Source organism: Alosa sapidissima, chromosome 11 (genome assembly GCF_018492685.1).
Source record: "Alosa sapidissima isolate fAloSap1 chromosome 11, fAloSap1.pri, whole genome shotgun sequence".
Classification (NCBI taxonomy): domain Eukaryota; kingdom Metazoa; phylum Chordata; class Actinopteri; order Clupeiformes; family Clupeidae; genus Alosa; species Alosa sapidissima.
In genome coordinates this window covers 10,015,664-10,028,824 of record NC_055967.1, presented here as the reverse complement: position 1 = coordinate 10,028,824, position 13,161 = coordinate 10,015,664, and the positions used below count along the sequence as shown (strand labels likewise).

General features: G+C 40.4%; 1 protein-coding gene across 1 annotated transcript in view; it reads left to right on the top strand.

Annotated features, from left to right (window-relative positions):
• sema3e (sema domain, immunoglobulin domain (Ig), short basic domain, secreted, (semaphorin) 3E) overlaps nt 1–1,110 on the top strand; it is a 45,900-nt gene extending 44,790 nt beyond the window's left edge. Inside the window, 1 exon segment of the mRNA XM_042110176.1 lies at nt 1–1,110. This exon segment is cut by the window's left edge and continues 662 nt beyond it. The gene's annotated coding sequence lies outside the window, so the exon portion shown is untranslated.
• Nucleotides 1,111–13,161: the final 12,051 nt, after the last annotated feature.

Below are 13,161 nucleotides of genomic sequence, written 5' to 3'. Positions count from 1 at the left end.
TGCCTAGAGACAGAGTTGTGGATAGGACAGACATTTCAAACATAATCAGTACCACAGTTGTTGAAAGCAAATGGCACAGCCAGGCTGTAGTGGTGAAGTGTCGAATTACACCTCCTGACATTTGTGTCCATTTTCACTCAAACTGTGCACAATGGATGATAATAGGATAATGTGATAATCACATGCATTTCCCCTTGCTAAAGCTGGACTGATTTTGGACATTGGGGAAATGAGGACATTTGAATGCCATTATCGTTGCCATGGTTATGTCAGTATAAAACAAATGCTCTGCAGGCTAATGCTCCTGTAATTGACAGGCTGTGTGCGGGGTTTTCTTAGTGCGTAGCTCTCTTTGTGCATTTTCCTCTGCATGTGTCCCTCTGCTTATCCGCTACAACAGACTCCGAGGATATTACTTGGCTTGTAAATAACGATGTGAGCTTTCATTCAAAGACCACTGAAAGAAGCTTGGTACACTGACAAACTTGATTCAAAAGGCATGCCACTGGTTGATAGGCTCTTAAGTCTACAAGACTAAACTGTTCATTGCCAAAAGGTTTGGGTCGGAAAGAGAGCGAGATAGATCAGCTGAATTATAACGCACACCTCATACGTATTCCTCCAGTCTGTGTCATATTACTTAAATTATTATAATGGGTGTATTGTACGTCTTTGTTAGTGGTGTTAGTTTACCTTTACCAAGAAAAAACAAAACAAAACTGGAAATGCCATACTGATGTGTAGTAGAGACTGTATGAAAGTAGAATTGTTTTTTTGAATTATTGTTATTATTTACTACTACTTATTTAGTAACAGGCATGATGATTTCAATAGATATCAGACTTGTTTTTAATTCAGGTGACAAAAATGATTTTTCTTTAAGTGATATAAGCTCTACAGTATGTCGCAAATCAACATCTCAGCTGAAGTGAGTCTAATACTTGAACTCATCCTCAACAGCAGTTGATTAGTAAAAACCACTATAAATAAGTTCACTATTGCTGTTTACCTGTGTGTGAAATGTACATGGCGTATAGCATCATGTGTTTTGGAGGTCAGTGTCATGCAGTGAAGGCACCTGTAAGATGTCAATAAATATTATGACAAATAGTCTGTGTGAGCCTTCAAATAAACAGCAGGTAGAGAGGTAGACACCAACCAGAAAGCCAAGAATGTTATTAATATTGTGTTTTTGTGTTTGGTCATTTAGTGTGTGTGTGTGTGTGGGTGTGTTTGTGTGTGTGTAGTCATCTACAGTATGTATTGGTGTACAGGATTCCCACCAATATGTGTGTATGTGGGTAGAAGGGTCCGTTCTTAACTGGCTGTGTTTTCCACAGGCTATATCTGTTTGTGTATGTGTTTGTGTGTGTGTGTGTGTGTGTGTGTGTTTTTTTTGAATTCCTGGACTGCTGTACTTTCTGACTTGATGGATGCACACGCTTTGTATTCATGCAGCGGCGTGAACTGATCCAGGTGTTGTTATTCTCTGTTGTGTGGAACAGGCAGGTAGTCAGGCATCATGGCCGCCACTCTCCTCCACTTGCGGTAATGGAACTGCAGATGGGGCTCATAATTAGCAATATGGCTGCCAGGCTCGCGAGGCTATGATTTATGCCACGTCTGAGGAAAAGATTTGCTTCACTGGAATGATGGCATTTGAGAAACGTTTCAGAGAATTGACTCCGCAAGGATCTATTTAAGTTAGTACATAATTAAAGGTGCTCAGGCAATATGTTTTTATGATTTGATGTACACTTCACAGTAATTCATGGTTTTATGGTAATTCGTGTATGCTTTCACATGCAGAATGGAAAACCCTACTCTACCTAGCATATGGTACTGTGGCATAGCATAATGTACAATTATATCAGGTCTGTCTGTTTCAGCAAATTGAGCTTAATACTGCTCTCAGTATTTGCAATGTGGTCAGCAGCTGCAGTGGAAAGCAGCCTTTCTCTGAGCTCATTGGCCCCTGTTTGCAGTTTGCCTTTGGCATATTTGCCAAATATATTTGCTTACTTGGACAGCGGTTCGTGAGCTTCCCCCTCCAGGTGCCTTTCCTGTCTGCCCTTATCAGTGCCTCTTACACCACACCGTCTGTGGACGTCAGCAGTGCTGGATAACAAGCCTTTCCCCCTGCTCACACTATTGCTGCTCAATCACACTCTAGCTCACACTATTGCTGCTCAATCCTCTCCTGTACAAGATCAAGTCAGTGTCACATACAACTTGTTTTTCATATGCGAGGCTGTATTGTTCCATGTTTTACATATCTTAATTTATTAGCATATAAACAGCATGGCAGAAAGTTTTAATGTTTTTCAGTGACCTAATCAGGAGATCATATTGGTTATATGGTTGTGACATGTCATCAGCATCAAAGTAATGCTGTCCTGCTAGACCACTGATGACCAAGTGTGTCTGAGAGGAAAAAACATCAATCAAAACGACACTGATTCAATCATTAATCAAACACAGTAGTTGACACAACATTCTAGTTTCCAAGAATTCTGGCTTTCATTTAACATCCTTTTCTAATGTATCAAACCAGACATAATATTCTGTCAACAAGGTGATCTCAACAATACTGTTTCCTCACCTAGGTAACTTCCCCATTGTAGAAGCATAATTAGACCCAAAACGCCCCAAATACTCAAATCACACTTTTTGCTGCATCCTACTGCATGCATGGAATGTACTAGTGCTATATGGAGCTATATGATCATGGAATGTACTAGTGATATTGAGCTATATGATCATGGAATGTACTAGTGCTATATTGAGCTATATGATCATGGAATGTACTAGTTCTATGGACCCTTTCAACAAGGTAAACAAAAACAATGCTTGAACATTCTATTTGGGCCCCAATCTACTTCCTCTGCATTAAGATAACATATGGAATGTTAAAAAGGAAGTCTTGTGGGGCCAACTATGATGCTGATAATGGAACTCTCTTGAAAGGGTCCATATTGAACTATGTGATCATGGAATGTATTAGCAGAGGTGTCAAAAGTATTCACATTCATTACTGAGGTAGAAGTATAGATGCTAGGGTTTAAAATGACTTCTGTAGAAGTTGAAGTATCAGCTCAAGCTTTTTACTGAGGTAAAGTGTATGTTTCAAAACTACTTAAAGTACAAAAGTAAAAGTAATGTAAAGGGAAAAAATGCCATTAAGGACAAAAGCTTAGGCCGCACCACAGTGGCCTATAGTGCTACCCCACCTCCCCAAAAAACATTTTTCTAAAGGCCATAATGACTATAATGGTATTTTACAATGTTAATGTTGAAAAATTTGGGTTGCACTAGGCTACCTGTCGGCCCAGTGTCAACCGCATATACCCATTGAAAATGAATGCATTTTAGTACAGGTACGGCCAGGGATGTAAGGTTTTTGGCTGTTCTTCCTGGATATCAACCTGGGAATGAAAACAAGCCAAAATGATATAGGAGTAACAAGGCTATTTTTAAAATGTAAGGAGTAGAAAGTACAGATAATTGTGTGAAAATGTAAGGAGTAGAAGTAAAAAGTCCGCTGAAAAATAATTACTCCAGTAAAGTATAGATACCCAAAATGTCTACTTAAGTAAGGTAACGAAGTATTTGTACTAGTGCTACGTATATTGAGCTATATGATCATGGAATATGCTAGTGCTATATTGAGCTATATGATCATGGAATGTGCTTGTGCTATATTGAGCTATATTATCATGGAATGTGCTAGTGCTACATTGAGCTATATGATCATGGAATGTACTAGTGCTACATTGAGCTATATGATCATGGAATGTACTAGGCTACATTGAGCTATATGATCATGGAATGTACTAGGCTACATTGAGCTATATGATCATGGAATGTACTATATGGAATGTACTAGGCTACATTGAGCTATATGATCATGGAATGTACTAGTGCTACATTGAGCTATATGATCATGGAATGTACTAGTGCTACATTGAGCTATATGATCATGGAATGTGCTTGTGCTATATTGAGCTATATTATCATGGAATGTGCTAGTGCTACATTGAGCTATATGATCATGGAATGTACTAGTGCTACATTGAGCTATATGATCATGGAATGTACTAGGCTACATTGAGCTATATGATCATGGAATGTACTAGGCTACATTGAGCTATATGATCATGGAATGTACTATATGGAATGTACTAGGCTACATTGAGCTATATGATCATGGAATGTACTAGTGCTACATTGAGCTATATGATCATGGAATGTACTAGTGCTACATTGAGCTATATGATCATGGAATGTACTAGTGCTATATTGAGCTATATTACCTCACTAGCCACTTATTATGCTTATTATGCTGCTGAAACTGTAAGGAGATATTATTAGGATTAGGATTATTATTATCTATAAGATAGATATTACAAAGTAAATATATATATATATAGTCATATTCTGCATGCAAATAACAGCAAAGACATTTCAAGTTTATCAACTTTAAATGTAAGCCTCAGCTTGTACCCACTTTTATCAATCTAATAATAATAGCACTACTAATAATAATAATAATTAGAATAATATGAATTTACTGGTGACAGGAGCTAGTAAAAACAGCTAGTTAAACTTGTTTAATTGGGCACAGTATCCCCAGTAAAAGGGGCCTTGTGATGCCCATGCTCCATTGCATTATAGATAAAGCCCTTCAGAAATGATGCGAAGACAAACTGAGCGTAATGCCCTGCAATATACAACATTATTACACTTTATTAACAAAATGTGGTTGAATGCAATAATAAATCAGATATATACTGTAGTTTGGCACCCGCTAGTCCCTTGAGTGTCCAGGGATACCTTTGACGCCACTGAAGCAGTGCCAAGATGAATGTATATATCTGTGTTCTCATAGTTCATTTGCTCTGCACTCATTTTCCCATAATTCTGGACTTGGCAACTAATTCCAGATAGGAGGACGCTGGAGAGATCCCCTGCTGCCCTCTGACAGACTGACAGCTAATTCCACCTTTAGTCCGGTATCCCAGGTTCGAAAATGTTGTCCCTTCTCTGAGACACATAAATAAATCCCAAGCAAAAGATTAATGTGGATGGGGTCTCATCCCATAGCCTGCCATCAATAACATTGTTGGACTCCTCGTCTGTCAACAGGATACAGATAGGCTGACTGGAGAATGACTCAGCCTGTAAGGATTTTTATCCTTGGCAAAACATTTAAGATTTTTAGATGGTAGGAGAGGAAAAAAAAGATGAGGGCATTGTGACTGTTAGGATAGGTTAGGTCACATGGTAGGGAGAGCGCTGACTGACAGGTGGGGCTTCATGATTAGCCGTTGTGGGGTTTCAGTTATACTCTTTTATGTTTTGAATTGTGGGAGGCTTTTAGTGCTTATAGTAATATACCATAGACAATGAAGAGCTGGCCTCATTGCCTCATAACAGTGACATTAGATCTTATGGGGTAAAAACCAAAATCACTGTAGTTTGTCATTTCCTGTGTGCACTACATGAGATTGGCAGAAAGGTGCAATATCAGATTTTCTGCGGAAGTAATTGTATTTGCCCTTTTAGCTGGGAAGGAATATGTTAAAAATCATGAAGATTGGGCACTTCTGGATAAGTTTTTGATTTTTGGCAGGGTTAGGTATAAGCCCAAGTTTTCAAAAATCCATGGATACAAGTTGGGGTGGCCCCCCTAGTGGCAGTTATCCATAAAATCCAAAATGGTCCCCGCCGAAAATAGAAAAGGTTATATCTCAGCTTCCTTTAGTCTTAAATTGTTGTATAATGTATTTTCTCTACTTTGTTTGATACAAGGAATCCATAAACTGTCAATATCTCTAAAAAAGACACATTGAAATATTACTCAGGTCCCTAGACCCATATTTTACCTCCAAGGTATGCTTTTCTTTGTTGATTGGACAGGTCACTATCACTATAGTGTCAAAAATCACATGTTGTGACCAAAAGGACCATTGTTGAGGCCTTGAATAAACACAAATTCAGAACTATGCCACAGTGAAAAGTTACAGTATATTAGGGTTTTCACCATGTCATGGATCAATATTATATTTTAGTCAAATAACACACAAAAAAAACAATTCATACTTAAACCAGAGACTTTCTAATGAGGAGACACAGCACTCAAAAAATCCTCCATAGAAATACATGAGCTTAGTTTGTAAAGGCAATATGGCAGTTGTCTACGCAAATCACACCCCTTTCAGGGCAAAATGTTGACATGTGAATACATTGAGCCAATCATGTGCTGTGTTGTGAATACATTGAGCCTTTTATTCAAAGATTTTTGGTTTCACTCTTCATCATTATTAGTACAGCCTCCCTCACACTTGCACAATGTGGTACAGCAAAGTCCAGTTCGGTGGCACTTACAGTTGCCCATACAGGCAACCACACAGCCACAGTTGAGGAGGAGTGAACATCCCTTGCTGGCATCTTCCAGATGTTTGGCCTCTCAGAGCTGTGGATTGGATTTGGATCAGGGAAGGCATATAAAGATATACCAATCCACCACATCTCAGAAATGCTGGGACCTCAAAAATGTCAAGCACTGCCCCTCTTCCACGCGTTCACATAATGTGACGTTGTATCAGCAATGTATGGAATTGGCAAAAAAAAAAAGCATGGAATACGTGGGCAGCTTACCCAGAAGTCACCCGACGCCCTCATTCTGATCACCAAGACCCAACCAGCCATACACTGGAATCAGTGCAAGTGCAAGTTCTAAAACGCTGGACTGTACTCATGTATAGTAAGAACTGCGGTGTCGAGTCAGTCAATGAAAGCCGGAAGCTTCTTTTCACTCATGGCCTCAAATCCCGGATTCAGTTCCCCCCTGACCCATCATGCCTTATTCTAGCATGGAAAGCGTGCCCTGCACACTGCAGCTTTTGTCTGGAAGCAATCCCTCTCCAAAACTCCAGAGATTCCAGACCCCAGTGAGTGAGAACCAAAGTCTGGGTGCCATATTTGGCAGATCTGGAAGATGCCAGCAAGGGATTCTCACTCCTCCTCAACTGTGGCTGTGTGGTTGCCTGTATGGGCAACTGTAAGTGCCACTGAGCTGGACTTTGCTGTGCCTAATTGTACAAGTGTGAGGGAGGCTGTAATGATGAAGAGTGAAACCAAAAGTCTTTGAATAATACATGATGTTTAAGTATGAATTATTTTTTTGTGTTATTATGACCGCCGCCCAGCGAAGCGGTCTTATAGGTTTAGTCAGAATTCTTTTTTTTTTTTCTTTTTCGCATGTCCAAATTTCCGTCAAGGATTCCCGGGACACTGTAAGACCGGGGTACACAAAACTTGGTGGGCATGTAACCCCACATGGATAGCATGGAACCATCGTTTTTTGTTTTGATCTGTTAAGCATCTTAACCCATTCCATGTGCACACATGTGCATAAACAGATACACACGCACACACATACATTCACAGTAATCATACGTATGACTAGGGTTGCAAAATTCCAGGAATTTTCAAAGTTGGAAACTTTCCATGGGAATTAATGGGAATATATGGGAATTAACAGGAATAAACGGGAATTAATGGGAATAAACTGGGAATTTTTAATATGGCAAGTTAGTCTATAACAGGGAACTTAATGTAGTGGACAAAACCCTATTTTGCAGTCTAATATTAGTTAAAACAACCTGATTTAATAAAATTTCAGTCAAATTTCTACCCTGCACATATGTCAATCACATGCACACAGCAATCGGCATAGGCTTCTAGACATAAAGGAAACCTATGGTGCGTTCATATGCATGGGGAAAAAATGTTCAAACCAATCGGATTTTGTTGTTGAGTGGTGTGGTGTATCTTGGGCAGTTCAGTGTTGCTAGTTTAGCACGCTAGTAAACCATAGGCAGAGAATGGGATTTCCGCTAGCATGCTAGCTAGCTTTGTATGCTAAGCTAAGCGAAAATACCAACATACAAATCATATTGCTTATTACGAAACAAAATGTTAATGTTTGTATACGAAACAGTTTGTATGAATTACTCAAAATTCCCAGTTAATTCCCGTAAATTCCCATTAATCCCCATAATTTCCTTTAATTTCATTAAAATTTCCAATTTTGAATATTTCCAAAATCCCCCAACTTAACTTCCCATGGTAAGTTTCCGGAAAGTTTCCGGAAATTTACCGGAAATTTTCCGCCCCTTTGCAACCCTACGTATGACACATACTCACACAGTAGACATATGTACGCATGCATGCACATGCACATGCACAAACACAGGCACATAGCACACACACACACACACACACACACACACACACACATAAACATAAACATAAACATGTACACGCACACATGCACACAAGAATTTCTCAGAATTATGAACAGGCAAGATGGGGGTGGGGTTGTATAAAATTAATTTTACATGTGAAATCTATGAACTAATCATGTTTTGGTACTTGTTGTCTAGCAGATACCAGTGAGAATTGAGTGTGGATAATGCAAATTAGTGAGACAGTTAGAATCATATAGGCCTTTCAGCGTGATTTATTTTTGTGGAAAAAATGTGCTGGACTGGGCGGCGGTCATATTTTGTACCACTCTGCGGTACATCTAGTTTGACTAAAATGTAATATTGATCCTTAACATGGTGAAAAGCCTAATATAACTTTTCACTGTAGCATAGTTCTGAAGTTGTGTTTATTTAAGGCCTCAACAATGGTCCTTTTGGTCACAACATCTGATTTTTGACCCTATAGTGATAGTGACCTGTCCAATCAACAAAGAAAAGCATACCTTGGAGGTAAAAATATGGGTCTAGGGACCTGAGTATTTCAATTGGACTTTTTCAGAGATATTGACAGTTTATGAGCTAAATATCATTATGATACTACATGGAAATTGACTTAAAATAAGAACATATCAAAATTGGATTCCTTGTATCAAACAAAGTAGAGACAATACATTATACAACAATTTAAGACTAAAGGAAGCTGAGATATAACCTTTTCTCTTTTCAGTGGGGGCCATTTTGGATTTTATGGATAACTGCCACTAGGGGGGCCACCCCAACTTGTATCCATGGATTTTTGAAAACCTTAGACCTATACCTAACACCCTGCCAAAAATCAAAAACTTATCCAGAAGTGCCCAATTTTCATGAATTGCATCCTAGCTATTTGAAGTGTCATCTGAGGCATCACACTGTACAAACTAGAAACGGAAAAGTTTGAAATGATTCACAGAAACCAAACCTTGATTGGATTGAAGACAACAGCCAAGATTAGCACAAATGCTAACTGCTACTAATGCAGCACAAAGACCCATATAGAAAGAGCACCTAAAAAAGTAAAGTTGCTTCAAGACCTCCCAACAGCAAGGATGCAGAGTCAAAACCAATATAGGAGGAAGCACTACAGTGAGATTTACTGGGCTCCTACCCTGCAGCAGTCAAAGAAAGGTAAAAACAACAAGCTAGCCTTGCTCTCTTCCAAACACTAAAAGCTTCAGTAGAAGGCAGCCTCACTGAGGCCAAATGTGGCAGTGGAACACAAAGCCAAATTGGAATTCAAAAGGTGACCTTCCCAGAAAGGTAGACATCGATTGACATGGACAATCATGGCCAGGGCTTCCGTGAAAAATGTGGCAAAGCTCTAAAGATAGTGACTTGCTGTCCCTTAGTGGCCCTAAGGGCAAGCAATGCTTTCCAGAGATGTGAGATAAATTGTGGACCTCACAGACAATGTCTTCACGGATACCATTGATTATGGTAACCTGCTGTTGGCTACTAGAAATTATACAGAGACATCCTGTTACATGAAAAACAAGGCTGCAAGTGTAACAGCTAAGTAGCCTTGGCACAAATACATTTATGATAAATTGGACTGGACTGGGATGCAACTGCTTGGCTTGAAGCTCTGAATCCTGAGAAGTGATACTGCATGAAGTTAAGACAGCAGGCTCAGGCCCTTGTCATTTCTGAGAAGTGACACTGGTGTGATAGAGTCCAAGCTTTGGAACAATCTAAAATGAACAATAGTAGATAACATAATAAGAAGAGCAGACCTATAGTTCAGTCAAGACCACTTTTGTCAAGAGAGTATCAGAGTAAGAGAGGTCTGCTTCTGTTCTGGGATCCCCCTGCCATTCCATGTGCAGACATTGAAAGCCTAATTGGGAGAGCAGCATCGAGAATAGCACAAAGCAGCTTAAATAAGGTGCCTTGAACAGATGCATCCAATAGGCATAGTATGGGATCAGCATAGTTGAAATCATCTAACTAAGATCAGCTGACTGGCATGGCATGTGAGCTTGACTCCATGGCCTGCCTAAACCAACAGCAAAGATTATACATAGGCGGAGCAAGATACTTCATCAGGAGCCACTTCCGGGAACTCGGATCGCATGGGGGGGGTCAAAATCCCCCTTTATGCAGACCAGAGGCAGTGACTTTTTCATTGAAGGCTATGGCTATAGCTCAGAACCCTTCTGACCATTTCAGGTATTTTTAGCATTTTTGAGCCTTCCAGTTTGGAGAAAATCCACCTTATATCAGGTGTGCACCTGTTATTTATTCTGCTGCTGTTGGCCAGTGGCTACGTGTCTGACAGGTGGAACGTCATCAATACTCCAATGACACGCCTCTTTTTGCAGACAGGAAACAATCCCAATTCCGCGCCCATAGACATGAACTACGACAATGTATCTTGCTCTGCCTATGTATAATCTTTGCCAACACTGCTCCATTCTTAGTGACTGGTAAGTTATGATGGAGGGCAACTGAACTGAAGTCAACTGAACTGAAGCCAAAAGAGCACGGCTAGTCTAATTGCGTGGAACCTTTTGAAGACAACCAAAAACATTTTAGCTGGTGCCTATTTGTGGTGACTCAAAGATGACTCAATTTGTGACATTTTCTATTTTCAACGAGTAGGGAGAATGGGAATCACGTGCAAATATAATTTATGAAGGACAAGGCAATTTGAACAAAGCAGAATGATCATGGATTCTCAAACAGGAAATACATTGACCACAAAGCGACTTAGCTAAAATTTCCATGGGCACGGTCCTAATTTACATTCAACACCACAATATCCACTTTTGACCTCTGAAATAACATAATAGAGATTTCCAGCCCACCGAATGACTCTGAGGTCCATCATTAGAAAAAAATAGCCCTTGGTCATGGTGGCATGGATTGCTGTTGAGACATGATTATGATTCTGTGTGGCTTTATTTGCATGCAGAACAGGCAAATGGTGAAGAAGAACTTGAATGTGACAGCAGGACAGAGCAGGCATTAAGAAAATGGTACCCTCCTCCCTTGCAAGTATGAATGCAAGTATGATTACAAACACGCACACATGCACACACGCACGCACACACACACACACACACACACACACACACACACACACACACACGCACACACACATTTGTAAATGCAGTGTACCATGATTTGATTTCTATAAATGCTATAGAGACACATGAACTCAATACATGTATACATACACCAGCAGCTAAGAACAGTCAACCATTAGCCATCAAGCAAACCCTGGCAATGCCTCCATTTTATGAGTAAAGTCAGCCTCCACCTTGCTTATCTGAAATTCCAATCCAGCTTCTCCACTGGTCCATGCACCTCACCCATCTAAACCCATTTGCAAAGCACAGTTATATGGCTAAGCTGTTATTTGTCCGGACCGCTCTCCCTCCCTGTGTTTGGTGGTGAGTGTTCATTAACAAGCATGTGCCGTGTTTAAGGATAACAGCTCTGCATCACCAATGGAGATAATTTCCATTGCATTCTTCTTATCTCACCTTTGACAGACGTGCTGACAAATATAAGCATTTCCCTTCGGGCAAACAGCGTTTGATCTGACAAAAAGACTTTCATTTTTTAATCACATGAAACTGTCATCAAAGGTGTGGAAACAGATGAGAGAGGCCTATCTTCCATCTCCTTTTTAATCCCCATGCCTATGTGTTGTCACTATCACTATCAAGCTTATGTTTTTTGTATGCTTATATTGTGTGTAGAGTCAATATTTATGGTGGCCTGAAATAATAATAAAAAAAAGACCTCCACGTATTATTTTATTATGTCCATTTGCAACGTAAGGCAGTGATGGAAAATCCATTGTGAAAACACAGTGAGAAGCATACGCCTGCCTGGATAGGATCACTGCCTGAGGAGCAAATGTCCATTATCAGAGATTATCAGCAGGCAAATAGACACTTGTCTCTCCGCTATCAGGGCAGCACAAGGAGAGGCACAGGCAAACAAATGAATGTCCCAGCAGCCAGGGACAACCACTGTGCATGAGACAGCGATCAAACGCTCCATAAAGACTGAAAACAAACAGCCCCTGAGGGTAAAAACATGTTTAACCCAAGAGCAAAAGATTATTTAGAGCTTAGTCTGAATTTATTTTCATCATTTCTCATCAATAGTCTTTGAAAAATGTTATATTTTTTAAGTGCACACACAGACCATGTGATATTTACATAGCAGCCCCTGCAAGGGTGTGCTGGTAATGAGTGGAAAAGAGCAGTGAAATGTAGCATATTCTAATTCATGTGGGGATCACATGAGTAGAGAGAGAAATGGAACACAGGGATTTTCCTTGTCATCTGTGCTGAAAATGCACCCAGTCAGAGTTTACGAGCCCTCTGCCTTCAGTCCAGTGTGTGGGGACTGGACCGTTTCTCATGGCCACGGTGCCCGGCGTGACAGAGGTCAGAGTCTTAAGTGCTGCACTATAGTGCGAGTGCGGCACATCACGCGGGAAGCCCCGAGCCGTACGTCTTTGTGTGGCTGCCAACTGTAAACATGTCACGTGGCTGTGCTTGCCTGTGCCTACCATCCACCCCCATACCCACCCCACACAAACACACACATACATGTACACACACAGATGCACATAATGCACCCTGAGTCACGGCAGGGGAGGGGTGGTGGGAGGATGTGAGTGGGAGGGCATGAAGGTGGGGGCAATAATACCCACAATCCATCAGAGTGTGTGACACCTCGGTGACGCATCATCCTCACGACGTAGAGAAAGAAAAGAGAACTCGGATACTGAGACACACACACACACACACACACACACACACACACACACACAGGCGCGACACATCCCCACTGAAGGGAAGACGATAAAGAGAATAAATGAAAGTGA